Raw genomic sequence first — 10,707 nt, forward strand, 5'->3', positions numbered from 1 at the left:
TAACCTAAACCGATTCTCTGTAGGAACGAACTTGACTTATATCTTATACTACTTGTGATCGCGTACGCTTGCGTGTATTTTCGCGTTAAAATTACAGCGAACAGCAAGTAACCTGGAAGGGAAATTTCTCTAAGGAAAATTCTACTCTACTTTACATGGTTGCAAGTAACTTACGAGGGGTGAAATTGGCTAAGGAAAAAACCACATGTGATGTTCTGGTCACAAGTAAGTGACAAGAAGAGGTTCTACTTGTGGTTGCAAGTAAAGTACCAACCATGGAATTACTAGGTCGCAAGTAACTACTTGGTAATTATTGTTAAGTACAAATACAGCAATTGAAATGGTTTGTGTGGATAAAATGATGCCACATGTCCAATACAGATTGAAGACTACAAAAGAAGCAAATGAATGTAAAGTTTTTTGGTTATCTTCTTCAGCTACCAGAAAGTGTATTACGGGAGCTCCATTAAAGACTTCATTTATTAAGCTTGTAAACACAAAGTTGTGCTGCTGAATTTATTGTAGCTAATCAATTCATTGATTAGATTGTAGTGACCTCAAGGGTTATATTCATAAAATAATATATTCCTCGAATTGTTTTGTGTCTATTTTGATTCCGTACATATAACGAAGAAATTGTAACGAATCGAAAAATATTATAGGTATCATATTCAACCCCCTTCTACGATACTTTGGGACTAACACTTACCGAATGGAAATTAGTGAGTAAGAATGAACAAAAGTAAGAAATCCCCCAAATTAGCTCTCCAATTTGACAAAAGTGGTAAAAATGAAAGTTTGATCGTTTAGGGTTTTTAAACTGCAAGTACAGTCCTTCCGCGCATAATATACGCGGAACGGGAAGCCTTTGCACGTTTAATAACCGCGGAAGTCGTCCTTTCCACAAATATTATGTGCGGACCGGGTATTTTTTTTAAATCCTGGCCGTTGGATCCAGGGAGTGATGTGTTGGATAAACGTTCCCTGACACATGATTTTCCGGGAACATGACCATGTTTAGAATTATATTCCCGTTCATGTTCCCTAATTCTTTTTATGCCTAAGATCCGAAATTGTCTTGTGCATTCCATTTAAATATATTTATGTGACACCACTATTTCAGAAACTTAAGGGAGGTTTTACCTCGTAGCCCCTTATCATCTGTCTGTATTAGTCACTCAAAGGAGGGTATCTGAATTTGATTAAGAACTGCAGGGAAATCAAAATAGACAAACACCAGAATATTTGTTCCCATTTTCCATGGTAACTTGACATGGTATTACAAAATTATAGAAACTTCTCAGCAGATATCCGCTAATTATATAAATACTATGCTTTCAGCAAATCACTAAAACCAACATAAATTGCTCTTCATTGGTCTGTTTTAATCTTATCTCCTTATTTTTCACCAAAACTTTGTGTAACCAAGCATGGGCATCGCAAGTTTCACTGATGAGTACACTTCCCCTATCGCTCCATCAAGGATCTTTAGGGCCTCTATTCTCGACTCTCATAATTTGATTCCAAAACTCTTTCCATAAGGCATCAAGAGCATCGAACTGATTCAGGGTGATGGAGGTGCTGGAAGCATCAAGCAGATTAACTTCATTGATGGTTAGTTCTAGGGCTGCGAAAAACCGAACCAAAACCGAAAAACTAAACCGAACCGTGCTAAATCGGTTCGGTTCGGTCCTAAATTTTTCAGAAATTCAGTCTATTCGGTCCAGACCGAATAGACCGAAATAAAATTCGGTTCGGTTCTTTTCACAAATATTTCGGTCCGGACCGAATAGACCAAATCATAAATACTATAATTTTGTATTATATATTTTACATATATCTTAAAAATTATAATCAAAATTTTTAATTTGTAATTATTTTTATGGAGCATTAGAACACTATATATCACATTACTTTAATTATATTTTAAAATTTATAATTTGTGATTTAATTTTTAATGCAATTTTATTTTTGAAAAACATTTCGGTCTATTCGGTCCAAAACCGGACCGATTCGGTCCGGTCCATAATATAACTTCGGTCCGGTTCGGTCCAAGAAAAAATGACTATTCGGTTTTTCGGTCTATTCGGTTCGGTCTGGTTTTGGACCGAACCGACCGAATGCTCAGCCCTAGTTAGTTCATTTAATCGTGCTTATGATTGCTTGTACATTTTCATGAATAAACATATACATGCATATTGATTGTAGCAAAGCATGTCTAATGATATACTATATGGAAACTTCAATATTACTCATGCAGGTCACAATTTTAATAGTGTGAACTACCACATCGACGAGCTCAGTGAAGACAAGTACACTTATAACTATATGTTGTTAGAAGGTGATGCCTTAGTGGAAAATCTTTAAAAAAAACCTATGAGGTCAAGTTTGAGTCATCGCCTAGCAGTGGTACTATCTCTAAGGTGATAAGAAAGTATTACACTAAAGGGGACATACTCAAGGAAGAGGATATCGAGGCGGGAAAGGAAAAAGTTCTGATGATGTCAAAGTTGTTAAATCCGTTAACATATATAATAATATTATATAACTTGATAGTTTCATTATTATAATAGTTACCTTGTTAGGATATTTTCCTTTAGAACATGACATGTTAATAATACTACATCTACACAAGAAATACGGAAGAATAAAGACAAGGCAAATACAAAGAATCAGAAGATTAAAAGAAGGCCTGAAGTCTGTCTACAGGTCACTAAAAGAAGTTCATTAATATGATCTTGCCTCAGTGAAGAATAAAGGTTAAAGACTTTCAGGGTTTCAGAAATGTTGAAGATTTAGTATACAAGTGCTACCAGAAGATTTCAGTATATTAGCATTGATTGAAGATAGACAGTGTTTGAAGTATAGGAATCTGAAAAATTGAAGACAGAGTATAGACAGAGGTTAATGAAGATGTTGTCTTAAGTACCAGAAAGGATTCCAATGAAAGTACATCTGTTTATTGATAGTTAGTGTTCGAAGCGATAAAGTTGAGGCAAACTTAACAATTTAATCAAGGCTATAATACGAAGACCTGAATCGGGGTTAGTCGTCTGTAAACCAGACCAGTTGCACTAGGCGTTAATAGCTTGTGAAAGGAATCTGGGTATTATTTATAGAAAAATTGTTAAGTTGAGGAACGTACTTGGATTGAACATTTATCTGTTAAAGTACGAGAAGTGGTGTGCGAGGTATACAGCTAAACAGCTCAAGGGACTGGCAAAGCTCAAAGTTTAATTATTAAATTAAATAAATTTATTTAATGTATTTTAATATAATTTATTTAATAAACTTAAAATGATTTATTTTATAAAATTTAAATAAGTTTATTTTATAAATCTAAATTAGTTTATTTATATAAATTATATTTAAGTTTATTTTATAAATTAATTTAGTTACAATTTAAACTTAAATAAAAAGAAAAGAAAAAGAAAAAGAAAGAAAAAAAAAAGAAATACAAAAAGAAAAGAAAAAGAAAATAGAAAAAAAAACAAACAAAAATAAAAAGAAAACAAACAAAAGAGAAAAAGAAAAAGGAAAGTAAAAGAAAAACAGAAACGAAAATAATAAAACAAAAGGTGACTTATTTTGTTTTGATTAAGTCATGTACTATGTACTTGTTTTCTTAGTACATAAAAAGAATGACAAGGCAAGGTAGTCCATCCTGGTCGCCACACACATGCATGGTCGCCACAAGATCTAACCCTACCCCTGTCATCACATAGAAATGTAAATAACTATACAGGAAAATGATTTACCTGGTCGCCACAGAATCCTCAGTCACATAATTTTATTGGATAAAGAATATACTTTGCAGCAGAAGATTCAGCCATTCATTTTGGATTAATTTTTGTTCATCTTCTCTCCCAAGAGAGTAGTGAAATGAGAGCAAAGATTTACAGAGAAACTCAAGTTTTTTGTATATATGTTTAACTTCTCACCGGAGTAACGTTATAATACCCTATTTAATTCTTGTATATTCATAGGGGCAATATATTCGTTATCCAGTAATTAAATCCTAGTAAAAACAAAAACTAGATCATTGTATAGGATTTGATTTATAAATCTTTGTAGAAGCTAGGAACTTTGTTGTTCTTAGATCGTAGCCGATTAATTTATTTACCGGAATGTAGCAACACACTCGAGGATTTATATACGAATATATACTTCCCCGTATATCTTGTGTTCCTTATTTTTATCATTCCAAACACTATTCCTCTCAAGAACACGAAATCACTAACCGAACACTAAATCTATATCCGCTAAAGATTCGAATGAATTTTTAATTTAGTGATTATCGTATTAAAACTCCCCTTCTACGATAATTCGGGACCTAACAATTGGTATCAGAGCAGACTGATTGATACACAAATCAGGATCCTGAAATTAATTTATTTTATCAATTTGCATTTACATAAATTTATTTTGTAAATTTGATTTAAAAAATTTATTTTATAAATTTATTTTAAATAAGTTTATATGAACTTAATTTAAATAAATTTATTTTATAAATTTGATTAAATTAATTTATTACTTAAATTTTAGTAAGTACAAATTTTTAATTTAATTATTTTTGGTTCATGTTATTAGCTGCCAGTTTTTTTATTCCTCCCAGAATATTGTATTTGTACCTGCCAATAGCGTCCAATTCTAAGAATAAAAAGCGTACATTTTGCTTAACCAAGTCAATCCATTTGCGTACATTTTGTTTTATCTCAGCAATCCAGTTTATGTACATAAGTTAACAAATCAAATGGAAATATAGTTTGTTTAATTTGGCCGGAAAGTCTTGCAAGTTGAGCAGAAACTAGGTGCAGCTACAAAACAATTCCTGTACGCGTAAACAATTCTAGTACGCGTTTTCTGCCGTGTAGCCGCCTGCAATACACGCGTAAAAGTTTATGTTGGGTAGTCACGCGCCTTCCGCTTGGTCACCTAGCAAACAGGATGTCACACGCGCGTTTTGGCGGCTCTGTTTACAGCCTTCGGATACACGCGGGATCGCACAGAAGTATTAGTCGCCATAGATGAAACAGGAAACCCAAGGTCGCCACAGAGAATTCCAGTCGCCGCACAAATAGAATCGGTAGTCGCCATACAGCTTCTCTGGCGATTAGTATTGCAATTATTTTGTTAGTATTACTCTCGTCTAGGGGTGTGCATTTGGTTCGGTTAACCGAAAACAAAACCGAATAACCGAAATAATTTATGTTCGGTTAACCAAAATATGTAATTCGGTTCGATTTTCGGTAGCACATTTTTTCGGTTATTCGGTTATTAACCGCGGTTAACCAAATAACCGAAAAAATAACCGAAATAATATAATAATAAATATTTATATATTATTATAATAAATATTAATATATATATATTTATACCTTTAATATATGTTATACTTATAATCACATCGTAGAAATTTTTTAATACCGAATGTATATGCAGGTTATGTATTTCATGTATTTTAAACTCATGTTAATATTAAAATAAATAAAAATTAATTGGTGTAAATAGTTATTGACAGGTAATTTTTATTCTGATATGTTTATTATGTAAGTTTATTGGAGATCATTAACTCTCTGCATGTCATGTGCAGGTACTCACCATTTATTTTTTGTATAGCATGTGTTCTATGTATCATTCATGTTGTATTGTATATAATTTTTTTTTATTCTAAAATCCTGGCTAAAAAATTATATCTATTTTTGTCATTTTTTTATATTTCAAATAAATTTCGGTTTTCGAAATCGGTTTTCGGTTATTAACTGAAAAAATTATATCGGTTCGGTTTCTAACCGAATTATAATCGGTTCGGTTTTCGGTAGGCATATTTGACATATTTCGGTTTCGGTTAACCGAAAAAAAAATTCGATTTCGGTTAACCGAATGCACACCCCTATTCTGGTCGCCACACTATTTTTAATTCAAGGTAAAGACGGCGCAGTCGCCATAAGATTTATACAGAAATGCACTGTTGTAACCCTATTAATAATTATTTCCGATTTATTTATTTTTCCAAAAAATTTAAAATTCTTAAATTTAAATTTTTCTTCAATAATAATTTACATTTTATTTAATTTTTAAGAAAAATCAAAATTCTTGAAAATTAGATTTTATGTAAATATTTATTTTTGAGTTAATTTATTTTCTAAGAAAATTAAAAATATTGGAAATTTAAATTTTTCTTAAATATTAAATTAAGGGTACTCAAGGTATTGGTAAACTCGAGATTCCTCCGGGCTTTTAAAGTGGATTTTAATCTTTTGAAGAAAACGAAGACCATGTGCTATTCAGACGGAAAATTCCCGAATACGGAAATTGAAGATAATGGTTTTCTTACTCCAATGGAACTGATTTCAAGACCTATAGAAAAAAATTGTGGAACTTCCTCAAAGGCTTACTCCATAGGATAACACTGGATTTTCAGACGCAGGAATTGAATGAAATTTCTTCGCGTATAATTTTTCTCGGAGATTTTAAGACAACTCTATGATTTCAGATTATTGAGTCACACAGTGGTTTGTACCAATGCTTTATTTATCCGGGAATCAAGAAGATCATATAGGCAGGAATTGTGGAGGTCAGAGAGAATAGTGGGAACATACAGATATCTCAGTTACATGCAGTAAAATTGGAACCTCGGGACAGAATGTAGGAGTCATTGATAGTTGAATCAGAGGAAGCTCAGGTAGAAGTACTTGAGGGACTGGACGTCAGGGCAGTGTTCACTTGTCATTGAAGTTTAGTCGCATCAGATTCACAAGGAGTACTTATGCTATATCCAAGGATCAAGCCTATTTATTCCGAAGCAGAGATTCTTACAGATTTAGTTCAAGGGGTGATTACAAGACTGATGTTGGGACATAAATAAGATTTGATAGCTACAGGTTTGACAAGCAATATGTGTCAAGTAACTATCAGGGGTTTTGCTACAACAAAACAAGAAGCTTGACAAACAAGGATGAGTAGGGATTCAGTTGAAGAGTTGAGAGAAAGGTGGAATGTTTTCTTAGGGAAGCGTACAGTCAAAACTTATAGTGCACGGGAAAGATTTGGAATGAATCAGATGACAAGAATCATGAATATCTTGCTTTCATAGCAATCTCTGAAGATGGTCTAACTCACATATCTCAGGTTTTAAATTCTTGAACCACTACAATACTTTGCTCTCAATATTCAATGCATGATAAGATCATAGTATTTAAATGTTTAACATTCGCACAAGCATGATAGCATCACATATAGATAATGTTGAACTAGTTCACTAGACTATTTTTCTGGTAACTAGGAATGATGTTTACTTATGCATGTTACTTTAGATGATCTTAAATATGTGTTTGAATATTTGTTGAACATGATTAATTGCTTTAGAGAGGTATAGGTTTTTCCAGCATATAAGACCTTTGTTTTTGCTTATTCTCTGTATCCTATTATAATATGATTTGCTCATTTATTCTGAATTGTTTGTTAAGATGTGTTAGTTAATAATTGGATAGAGATAGTTAGATGAGATACATAAACAAGATTGGACTAGAAAGAATTAGTGATTTATTTGTTAATTCTGTTTGTTCCATATCATGCCTATCTTGCTTAATTTTTATGTTTCATATTTCTGAATGAATGCCATGTATTCTTAGTACAATGCTTGCTTATTTCAATACTATTAATGCATCTCCTAGAATTTGCATCAATTGTAGAAAACATGTTTAGGATCACAATAGGGCAAAGACTGCTAGTCCTCCTTATGTAAGGTTGGAACCATTTATCCCCTAGCCTAAGACAAATCTGTCAAGGGTATTAAAATGGAGAAAATGTTCAGTCAAAGATAAGAATTAGCATGATAAGGTTGCAGCTGTTGTTATATCTGTTTATAGTAAAATCTCTAATCCAATTGGACCCAAACTGATAAGTTGGGTACCAAGAACTGTTAATCCATTTGTGAGTGCAGGACATAACAGGTTAATTGATTCATATGTATTCTTGGTATTTGATACTCAAGGCATATGATCAAATTAAGAGCCTCACAAATAAATGTGATTGACAAAAGATATTCCGTCAATAATCTTTGAAGATGGCAACAAAAGTTTTCATTACGGGACATGCTATATAGAAAAGGGATGTCATCATGAACTCAACAATTGCTATCACTGATAACAACTAATTATTGGAGTCATTGATAACACTTGAAGCATCTTTCTTGCTGGAGAATCAAAGCACAAATTCTTTTATCAGACAGTTCTGCATCAAAGGACAAAATGTCAATTCAAAGAAGGATTAGTGTCTCATCTGAAGCAGGAAGGTTGAGAAACTTGCTCTTCTTAGAGTAAGGAAAGGAAATGCTCGTGGCTAGACTGAAAACTCTGAAAAGGTGAAGTCAATGATATCTACTGTAAAGCCTCATCTGACAAAAGTTTAGCTATGGCATTGGAAGCTCTCACCCTTGAACATCAATTTAAGGAACTCTTTTGTGAGAAATGGTTAGTGAGAGGACTGCCTCATCTGGAATTCAGAAGATGAAAAATGTGAGGCATGTCAGAAAGAGAAGTCAAAGACAACATCACATCAAAGTAAAGATATGCCTTAGTGATGGTGGATGGATACTCTTAACACAAAATTGTTGTTCGTGTGTTCTCAAGACAAGATATCACAGATGGTGATTAATCATATCAGAAAATCAAGCTGGAAGCAACTATAAAAAGAAATGATCTTGTGATCAGATAATGAGACTGAATTGAAGAAGCAGTTCTGATTAATATCTGTAACATCAAGAATATCTGTAACCTTTTCTACTATAGATGGATGAATTCCTCGCCGGTCATCATCCTGACCGCATTAGGACCTCGTGCTAGACCGTTACGCGGCCACTCACGCGTGGATGGACTGTTACCCAGCCTCTTACACCTTCATAGACCGTACCCCGGCCTGTCGCTTATGCCGACTCAATTAGATGGACTTACTTCCCGAACGTTGGGCAAGTAATCAAATTGTTTTCTCAAAACAGCAACCTCGTTGCGAATATAAAATACACCACAGAGCCGGATCCTTAAAATTTTGAGCGAGTATTTAAATCCCTTTCGAAGGGAAGATGTTAAATATAAAAATGAGTTTTGGGGATTCGCTCTAACTTTTAAAATTCATTTTGAAGACTCGAAAACATTTTTAAGAATGTTTGGAGTAATGCTGATTTAATGAAATAAATCAGTCCCGATATATTAGAAAATATCTGAATATTATTATTTAAATAATATCCCCAAAAGGATCATCCTTATAAAAATAATTGAAGTAGAAGTTTTAAAACTTATAATTGAAATGAATAATAATAATTAACCAAAGATATACTTATACGAAAGTATGATCTTTATTTGAATAATCGAAAATAAGTTTGATTATCGAAACACTATTCTTTAATAGAATAAAGAAGGTTATTTAATAAATAAGCGGAGTCATAAGTCCTCAAATAAATATTCAAAATAATATTCATTAAATAAAATAAACGGAGTCTTAAATCCTCGAATGAATATTCAGAATAATATTCATTAAATAAAATAAGCGGAGTCTTAAATCCTCGAATGAATATTCAGAATAATATTCATTAAATAAAATAAGTTATCGAATAAACCTTATTCGATTAATAGTTTTGAAAACTATATATATATATATATATATATATATATATATATATTATACTCGGGAACATCGACTCCCGGTTTAGAAAAATGTTCACCTTTGGGTCCCCTATACCAAGGGTATACGCAACTACTGCTTATCTCTAGCATTAGTATTATGCAACTTATAAGCAATTGAATCAACAATTAGATATCAAGTTACGAAACAGACATGCATATATACCATATCAGCATGCTCCAATATATCACAAGATTTGCTAATAACATCATGCACTTATCACAAGATAATGCATATACATATATTTACATCACAACAACAGTATAACGGGTAGAAAACTTTCCTGAGTGTTCCCGGATAGAATTAAGCTTAGAGTGGGTCCGATAACCTATGAACAACAACATAAGTCGGAATTAAACCCCGGTCGCTTAAGAAACTAGACTTTAACCAATTAGACCCCTAACGTTCGCTTTCGCGCTTAACGATTCACTTAAGTCGCTCGAGTACCCTCGGCTCCACGATTTTTAATAAATTAACCATTAAGAGTTTTAAGGCGATTCTTTCGCGAGTACCTTACCAACTGCCTAATCTACTTAAAATAATTGTTTCATATCCCAATTAGTCATTTAAGGTCCTTAACCAAGGTTTCAAAGTAAGGCGAGGGAAAATGGTTCGTTCGCGAAACGCCGTTACTTAAAACGGTCGTTTCTCCTAAACCGTTATCGGATTCAAGCGTACCACATATCAAAACGAAGCTCGTAACATGAACTATCTAATCATGACAATGGTCAAAACCTAAAAGTGGGTTCTCGGGTCCTCATGTTATGAACAAAAACAGTCTAAAGTAAATCGGACATTACGACGGCTATGTTTACGCGATTACCAATTTTTATTCTACTCCAAATCAACCACAAACCAACCCCAATTCAACCATACAACCACACTCTATCCATAAATCACTACAACAGCCCCAACACCTCAAGTTTTCCAATTTATATTAATCTCAAACATGAACTAAAACTATTCTTAAGTTCATTAACTAATAATCAAGATTTACAACTCCAAAAACATCACAAAACCAACTAA

At 32.9% G+C, this 10,707-nt stretch overlaps 1 pseudogene; it reads left to right on the forward strand.

The window, feature by feature from the left end:
- Positions 1 to 1,430: 1,430 nt before the first annotated feature.
- On the forward strand, positions 1,431 to 5,291 carry LOC141718577 (major strawberry allergen Fra a 1.05-like; annotated as a pseudogene).
- Positions 5,292 to 10,707: the final 5,416 nt, after the last annotated feature.

Source organism: Apium graveolens, chromosome 4 (genome assembly GCF_009905375.1).
Source record: "Apium graveolens cultivar Ventura chromosome 4, ASM990537v1, whole genome shotgun sequence".
Classification (NCBI taxonomy): Eukaryota; Viridiplantae; Streptophyta; class Magnoliopsida; order Apiales; family Apiaceae; genus Apium; species Apium graveolens.